We start from the raw sequence: 8,423 nt of genomic DNA, 5'->3' as shown, positions 1-8,423 counted from the left end.
CTCAAGCCCTTTCTCAACTTCTCAGAGATCCTCTAACCTAAAAAAAAAAATAAAAAAAAATAAAAAAATAAAGGGAATTGCAATTTGGCTTCAGGAAAGGAGCGCAAATATTAAATGCAATTTATTGTTTCGTGTCTAAGACCCTTACACGGCTAAATGATAAGTTGCGGAGAGTATAAACTTGCAGGTTAACAGCAGTGTTTTATTGTGTGGATTATGCAACATTTTTGCCTAATCTCGAACATAACGGAATCTGGGAAAAGTTGAACGATGTTTCGCTTCATGTCTATAAAACAGGGAAGACGAGGCTGTGCTGCAGCATCATCAAACAGGGAGACATTTGAATCTGATGGAGAGCTGTAAACTGGGATGTCCACCTAGTTCTGTTATTTGTCCTTTGGCTTTTCTTAACTGTAAACAAGGTAAGTAATTCAAAATTTTTCTATTTGCTGATGACGCGTTCTGAAAGATGTAAAAGTAACTTCGGATGTGTCTAAGGGAAGTGCGTTGTGACCCTTGCCGTTCATGTTCTATGTCAACGACGTTGCGGACAATATTAATGGTAGCTTCAGACTTTTGGATATGATGCAATTATCTATAATGAAGTACTGTGTGAAAGAAGCTGCATAAATAATGTCAGATCTTCATAAGATTTCAAAGTGGTGCAAAGAACGGCAACTCGCTTTAGATGTCCAGAAATTTGAAACTGTGTACTTCACAGAACGACTACAACATCACTGAGTCACAACTGGAATCATACAAATACCTTGGTGTAACGCTTTGCAGGGATATGAAATGCAACGATCACATAGGCTAAAAGTGGGTAAAGTACGTGGGAGATTTCGATTTATTGGCAGAAGACTGGGGAGACGCAATCAGTCTACAAAGGAGATTGCTTAAAAATGGCTCCTGTGACCCATCGTAGAATACTGCTCAAGTGTGTGCGACCCATACCAAATAGGAACAACAAGGGATAGCGAACGTACACAGAGAAGGACACCGCGAATGGTCACGGGTTTGTTTGACCCGTGGGAGAGCGTCTCTGAGAAACTGAACTGGCAGACACATGAACATGAACGTAAAACGTCCCGAGTAAGTCTACTTACATAGTTTGAAGAATCGACTTTAAATGATGAGTCTAGGAATTGACTACACCCCCACATGTCTCTTTCCACAAGAACAGTGAGGAGAAGATTAGATTCGTCACAGCAGGCGTTTGAAGGATGACCATTCATCAGAAGATCCAAACAAATTGCAAGACGAATTACAAAAGATATCCGTATGGTGCGAAAATTGTCAATAGGACCTAAATAATTAGAAGTGGGAGGTCATCCATGTGTGCTAAAAGGAAACCATTAAGCTTCGGTTACACGATGAATCAGACAAATATGAAGGCCGCAATTTTAACTAAATACCTAGGAATTATTATTACGAACAACTTAGATTGGAAAGAACACATAGAAAATGCGAGGAAGGCGAAGCAAAGACTGCGTTTTGTTGGCAGGACACTTAGGAAATGTAACAGATGTACTAAAGAGACTGCCTACGCTGCGCTTGTCCGTAAAGTTTTGGTGTACTGCAGCGAGGTCTTGGATCCTTACCAGATAAGATTAACGGGGTACATCGAGAAAGTTCAAAGAAAGGCATCAAGTTCTGTAGTATCCCGAAATAGCGGAGAGATTGTCACGGACATGATACAGATTTGGGGTGGACATCATTAAAACAAAGGCGTTTTCGTTGCGGCGGAATATTCTCACGAAATTTCAGCCACCAGCTTTCTCCTCCGAATGCGAAAATATTTTGTTGACGCCGATCCACATAGGGAGAAACGATAATCATAATAAAATGAGTGAAATCAGAGCTCGCACGGGAAGATACAGGTGTTCGTCATTTTTAAAAGGATAGAAAGAACTTGGAAAATCTTTTCTTAAGTGATCCACAATTCGACGTAATTTCCAGATTTTGTCATCTCCAGGGTCCTTACTGTTATCAGCAAAATATAACATTCTAAGTAACAGAAGATATCTATCTCTCGGCATGATCTGCCCAAACATTGGAGTAGACAGCAACTGATCATTGGTCCAGTAACTGTTTATTTCATTGTTTCTCACATGAGCCATCAGAAAATTTTCACCAAGGAAACAGTAAACTTCGTCACTGTTTGTGTTTTTCCAACGTCGCAGTCTTGATTTTACACTGGCATCATTGCAAAGGTGTTCATAATATAAATTACATTTTTCAGCTATGTAGCTCACAATTTTTTGGCTAAAAAAAGCTTGGAAGCAGTCGTATACAGTGCATAAATCATCTAAATTGACGATTTTGCAACCGGAACCACTGTTATCGAAATTATACACTTTAGGGTCCAAATCAGAGTCTTTCCATCTAAATTCAACTGTTTTGTGTCTCTTAGGAGATTTTTCAGGCATTCGCTCAGGCTCTTCTTCGGAATCGGAGAAAGAATCGACGATAACATCAAAATCTGGATCTGCATTTACTGGTTCAACGTTTGTTGGTTCACAAATATTTTTTATATTTGTGGTGACAGATTTATCTGCCAGCTCGTCGTCGTCATTATCTGTCCACCCACAGTCAGCTGGATCGGGCACGATGACGTCCCCGTCGTCACTTCGGTTTAGAATACTCAGCAGCTCGTAGTCAGTAAACGGACGGTAACGTCGCGTCATTTTAATCGGTAACGCGGAAACGGCCGCACACAAACTAGGTAATACAGCGATACGAATGAACTCAGCAGAAAGAGAATTCAGCATTCAATAGTCGTTCAGGTATTTCCAAGTATTCCAACAATTAAACTGCATACTTGCGCAACAATTACCTCCGATTCGCTGGCCCGATTGTCGGTGGTATACGTAACTATACGACTGTAGTAGGGAACCGCTGTAAGTATTTTTTATAGCAAATAGTATATATACGTATGGAGCACTGAAACGATTAGCGTATATTTACGTCTGGAGCAGTGAAAGGGTTAAATCACTCTAAGTAAGATTCACCACACTCGCTTTGAGGAGCGAGACAGATTTAGAATTTTCACTGCTTCTACAGGCTGTAACAAAAATATACAGCACAAATTGCAGGACGCATTCCTCACACGTAGACGAAGAATTTATGTTATACGAACGTGGGTCTGGAAACTCTTTGTTTCCATGTTACAACTCATTAACTCATTGATCATGGGAAAAACAGAAATTTTCAAAGTCGGCATGTGTGGGCAGATGTCAGTCCTCACGCAACTGTTGAAGCAAGTCGTGAACAAAGATTTTCTGTCACTGTTTGGGCCGGCACTGTTGGTAACTGTTGGGTAGGGTCTCACTTCCTTCCATCCAGGTGCAACGGACAAAATTATCATAATTCCGTTGAGAGTATTCTGCCTGATCCGTTAGCGGATGTGCGGCAAAACATGTCCTTCATGCCGGCCGGTGTGGCCGAGCGGTTCTAGGCTCTTCAGTCTGGAACCGCGCAACCGCTACGGTCGCAGGTTCGAATGCTGCCTCGGCCATGGATGTGTGTGATGTCCTTAGGTTTAAGTAGTTGTAAGTTCTAGGGGACTGATGCACGATGGAATACCCCGTCATTTCGGCGTTAATGTCCATGGGCTCATAAATAACAGATTCGGTGACAGGTGGATGAGTAGAGATTGACCACTGCCAGGCCTCGTCGCTCTCCGGACCTAAACCCAATTGACTTTTATTTGAGCAAGCTCTTGTGTGTGGAATCCCAATAAAACGTGTTCAGTCTCCGTGCACGTGATATGGAAGGGTGCGAAACCATACGCAATAATCGAGGGATACATCAGCGCATCCGAGATTCACTTCGACGTCGGGCTGATACATGTATCAGTGCCCACGGAGGGCACACTGAACATTTCCTGTGAGAAATAGTTGCATGCGGTATGCTGGTGCATTCTGTTCCTGTGTGTTTCCCATGATTAATAAGTTGGAGAAAATGAGTTGTAACGTGGGAACAAAGCATTTCCAGACCCATCTTCACTTAAGGTAATTTCCTCGTCTACATGTGAGAAATGTGTCCTGCAATTTATGCCATAAATTTTTGTTACACGCTGTGTATCACTAAAAGATGCTCTAAAGCAACTTGAGCACGCACAGAAGAACCATTTCGTGCGGTAAATGGGAAAACATTTAACCCCAGATAGTTACTGCCCAGTTACCAGCTGTTTTCTTGCAAGTACAACATATAATGTTCTTCTAAAAACAAAACTAGCTAAACATTCAAAATCGAAAGGGAAGAAAGTTGAACAAAAACATCGCATTTAAAATTTTCACGCGACCAAATTATTGTCTTAATTATAGCTCACGAAGTACGCTTCTTTCATTCAACTTCATCTCCATCTACTTAATCGCTCCACGTTCTGATGTAAGGGCTCTGCAACTGACCACGCCCTCTTTTACTGAATTCCAACACGCCCCCGCCCCCCCCCCCCGGACCTATCACTCTCGATTACACATACACTTATCTATCACCTTGTAACACTTATATCGATTAGGAGTAGGTTTATGTAACTGTGTATCAGTAATTTATGAAGTGTGTATTCTGTGTTATTTAAATTCCTTGATATATGGCAAGAAAACTAGAGTTTTGCAATGTATATATGAAAAAAGGAAAAGAATATGTTGAAATTTTAAATTATTATAATATGAGTATGCTTATTAAAAAGAAAATGTTTATTAAAAGCTGGTTCATGCTTAGGGCACTTGTATTTGTAACATGTAAAAGCTGTAGGGAAGTCCCCCCTCCAAACAGAAGTAGGTCGATTTGGCCGTCGAACTGGGCGGCTCCTTCGGGTGAACGACACGCAGTATGTGGCTTGCCTTGCCACGGTACACTACGACGGTCCTAAGAGAGCCAATTGGAAGCTGCATTAGGAGGGATTTGCCTCGGACGTAGATCTGGCTATTATCTGCTACTCGTGGAATAATAGAATGGCTCTAATACACTCCTGGAAATGGAAAAAAGAACACATTGACACCGGTGTGTCAGACCCACCATACTTGCTCCGGACACTGCGAGAGGGCTGTACAAGCAATGATCACACGCACGGCACAGCGGACACACCAGGAACCGCGGTGTTGGCCGTCGAATGGCGCTAGCTGCGCAGCATTTGTGCACCGCCGCCGTCAGTGTCAGCCAGTTTGCCGTGGCATACGGAGCTCCATCGCAGTCTTTAACACTGGTAGCATGCCGCGACAGCGTGGACGTGAACCGTATGTGCAGTTGACGGACTTTGAGCGAAGGCGTATAGTGGGCATGCGGGAGGCCGGGTGGACGTACCGCCGAATTGCTCAACACGTGGGGCGTGAGATCTCCACAGTACATCGATGTTGTCGCTAGTGGTTGGCGGAAGGTCCACGTGCCCGTCGACCTGGGACCGGACCGCAGCGACGCACGGATGCACGCCAAGACCGTAGGATCCTACGCAGTGCCGTAGGGGACCGCACCGCCACTTCCCAGCAAATTAGGGACACTGTTGCTCCTGGGGTATCGGCGAGGACCATTCGCAACCGTCTCCATGAAGCTGGGCTACGGTCCCGCACACCGTTAGGCCGTCTTCCGCTCACGCCCCAACATCGTGCAGCCCGCCTCCAGTGGTGTCGCGACAGGCGTGAATGGAGGGACGAATGGAGACGTGTCGTCTTCAGCGATGAGAGTCGCTTCTGCCTTGGTGCCAATGATGGTCGTATGCGTGTTTGGCGCCGTGCAGGTGAGCGCCACAATCAGGACTGCATACGACCGAGGCACACAGGGCCAACACCCGGCATCATGGTGTGGGGAGCGATCTCCTACACTGGCCGTACACCACTGGTGATCGTCGAGGGGACACTGAATAGTGCACGGTACATCCAAACCGTCATCGAACCCATCGTTCTACCATTCCTAGACCGGCAAGGGAACTTGCTGTTCCAACAGGACAATGCACGTCCGCATGTATCCCGTGCCACCCAACGTGCTCTAGAAGGTGTAAGTCAACTACCCTGGCCAGCAAGATCTCCGGATCTGTCCCCCATTGAGCATGTTTGGGACTGGATGAAGCGTCGTCTCACGCGGTCTGCACGTCCAGCACGAACGCTGGTCCAACTGAGGCGCCAGGTGGAAATGGCATGGCAAGCCGTTCCACAGGACTACATCCAGCATCTCTACGATCGTCTCCATGGGAGAATAGCAGCCTGCATTGCTGCGAAAGGTGGATATACACTGTACTAGTGCCGACATTGTGCATGCTCTGTTGCCTGTGTCTATGTGCCTGTGGTTCTGTCAGTGTGATCATGTGATGTATCTGACCCCAGGAATGTGTCACTAAAGTTTCCCCTTCCTGGGACAATGAATTCACGGTGTTCTTATTTCAATTTCCAGGAGTGTATGTTGACAACCCGACGCCAAGAAGAGCATTTGTGGAGCATTCGCACATCAAGAGCCATGAGTACAGTTAGCCGCCATTTCGCCTGCCACCAATCTTCGCCTCTGCTTCACAAACTTCATACATTCAGTTAAGTAATGTAAAGGGCACGGAGCAGTTAATTTGTGTTGTTTCAATAATAATCACATAAAACATAAATTCGTGTCCAGAACCACAAATTCAATCCTGATCAGGAACCTACGCAGGGTCCTCACCTAAGTGCTACTAAAACCGAGTATCCTGATTTAAATGAACAATTCTTGCATCCATGTGCTTAAAAGTGATTTTTTGTCTAAAGTAAAAGGAGAAGTAAAAGCTAAAGTAAGAGTAACATTGGATGCTTTGCTAATGAACTACTTAGAGTGAAATTGTTAAGGTAGGAAGTTTAAGTACAAAAATTCAAAGATCAGTTAACACTAAAGTGAAAACCCTAAATATTTAAATGCTAAAACCACAAAAGTGAAGTTGGATAGGCTTTTGCTAAAGTACCATTAGCTTACTATAAAATATAGTTTTGTAGGATTACTGTGCAAGATTGTGTAAATATTACTGCAAAGAATACATGATTCACAGGTAATTAAAGTTCAAGTACATGTAAATCTTTGATGAACAGATTTACGGTAGTACTGTTAAAACCAAAATTATGCACATTTTCAAAGAGAAAGTGGTTTTAGTACCCATCATGAAAGGTTCCTTTTTTGAAGTTACTTAAACCCAGTGTTGTATCTTATTGTTTTGCAAAGTAATTTAAGTGAACAATTAGCTTTTAGAATTAGTCTTTGCTATTGCAATAATCAAAGATCTTTGACTAGTGAAACTATACTAGTTTATGGGTCCCCGTCATATTCTTCATCTATTAAGAAAAATTGAGCTATTACTGTTGCTGAGGAAAACTGCTATATGTAGAGGAGGTTAAACAGTGTATTTATGATGTTATTCATCTTTATTAGTGTTTTTCATGTCAGTCAAGATAGAAGCTCCTCATGTCCAAATTTAGTTCTGCACTTCATGCTGTGACATTTCAGTATTTAATTAAGTAATGGTCTTGAGTGTCGCTGTTATTAGTATGAGCTTGGAGCAAATTTGTTCCCCATAATTTACTGGTGTGTGTGTTATTGGTAACTGCTGCTACGCATAGTACGGAGTGCACTGTGTCAGTCTGTATCCTGTTTGCTATTCAAAACGAAATCTCAACAAAAGCAACTTCAACAACCAATATTCCATTTCCTCAAATAAATATTTACAAATTAATGTGCCTAATTGGGCTGGCGACCCTTCATTTTTTCATTCATTTGTGATTTTACCACTTTCTTCGACTCCCAAGATTAAAGCCCGTTTGGTTTTTCTATTAATTTCACCAAATTCGAAATAATAGTGCGATACCCTTGTCCATTATACACACGCGCGGTCTAACTTCGAAATCCGCTCAGAGGGTAACATTAGCGTGTTTCAAGGCACGATAGTGTTATAACCTCCACCCCAATAGTTCTCTTTTCTTACCTGTTCGCCCCTCCCACCTCCCTCCCTGCCCCTCAAGGGCTGGGAACCAACCCTCCACTTTGTGAGCTTCTTACAGCTCCTCGATTTTTGTACAGAGAGCTTTGCGCCAGTCAGACTAAGGAGCGGAATGTGGGCTGTTTCATTGCTCATTTTCCTCTAGCGCTAATAACACCAGTCGCTCCGCGTCTATTAAAAGCTTACTTACACAGGGTATCAGAACAGGCACACTATTACGGGAAATTTACTGGCCCGTAAGTTAGCATAGTATCTCACGACCACCACCCGTAATGCCAAGGACGGGCAAAACCCAGTGGCCTGGGGTACAGGGAACAGGAAAGCGACCCTTCCTGGTTTGCACAGTAGCCAGGCCGAGGCAGAGGGACACCCCCGCCCACCTTCCGGCGGTCTAATGGCAGACACCTTACAGGCCTTACTGAAAGACTTCCTCGTGGCGCAGGAGTGACTCTCAGTAGTTTGCATTTGTTTAGATCAG

This window comes from Schistocerca nitens, chromosome 5 (genome assembly GCF_023898315.1).
Source record: "Schistocerca nitens isolate TAMUIC-IGC-003100 chromosome 5, iqSchNite1.1, whole genome shotgun sequence".
In the NCBI taxonomy this organism is placed as follows: Eukaryota; Metazoa; Arthropoda; class Insecta; order Orthoptera; family Acrididae; genus Schistocerca; species Schistocerca nitens.
Note: the sequence above shows the minus strand (reverse complement) of the source record.